The 865-nt window shown below is 49.6% G+C and overlaps 1 non-coding gene across 1 annotated transcript; it reads left to right on the forward strand.

Moving 5' to 3' along the window:
• The first annotated feature begins 203 nt into the window (after positions 1 to 203).
• On the forward strand, positions 204 to 260 carry MIR12349 (microRNA mir-12349). The gene has a single exon (NR_162905.1). It is a non-coding gene; the product is annotated as a microRNA mir-12349 (primary transcript).
• The last annotated feature ends 605 nt before the right edge of the window (positions 261 to 865 follow it).

An 865-nucleotide genomic window follows, 5' to 3' on the forward strand; every position in this document is an offset into this window, starting at 1 on the left:
AAGGGAGGGAGGGAGAAAGAAAAATAAGGAGAAATCGAGGAGTTCTCTTCCTCCACCCTTTCCCCTCCCCTCCTCTGAGTAGTCTTATTTTTGGAGGCTGCGCAGGAAGCTTTTCAGCCCAGGAAAGATCATCTCACAGTAAGAGGGGGGAAAGAAAATATCGGGTGCAAAAAAAACAGTAGCTGTCATCCAGGATGGAAGTGGGGTGATGCTTCAGGTTCTCCCTGAAATGTCGGCAAGAGAACTCGAAGGATCCCCGATGTCTCTCCTGCTTTCCTTTCCTTCCTGCTCTTTGACCCCCCCCCCCCCCCCCCTCCCCAGCCATGCCTCACTCTATGTCTCCCGAATGACAGACTCTAGTTAATTTGGCCTTGGCTTTCACCGAGCAGCTGATGCAGAGGAGGCCGCAGTTTGCTGGACTCACAAAGTGGACACTAGAGAAAGAAGGAAGAGGGAAAAGCAGCTGTCGGGAGTTTTAACCTTTTTTCCTCCTCTCCCCTTTGGCGATTTTGGCTGAACATTTTTTTTTTAAACAGTCGGCTGTTTTATGCCCCTTGTCTCCCTTCGCTTTTTTTTCTCTTCTGTCAAACTGCAAACTGCAGGACTATAGACCCAATGTACTATTCCCCTCGCCAGTCTCTGCCCCGTCCCCTGTCTTCTCCCTGAAATACCTCACCCAGGCTACCTCTGGTTCTCTTTTGGCTGCTGTTCCTGAAGGCTGAAGCCCCTCGATACTGCAAATGGGTGAGTTTCTCCATGATATTCTTATTCACTTCCCTAGGCTCAGAACTACTGCTTCTCAGGCTCTCTTCCTAAAAATTTGGTCTGTTTGATCTTCCATAGCTCTCTGCTTCCAGTGGGGAGA

Source organism: Monodelphis domestica, chromosome 4 (assembly GCF_027887165.1).
Source record: "Monodelphis domestica isolate mMonDom1 chromosome 4, mMonDom1.pri, whole genome shotgun sequence".
Lineage (NCBI taxonomy): Eukaryota > Metazoa > Chordata > Mammalia > Didelphimorphia > Didelphidae > Monodelphis > Monodelphis domestica.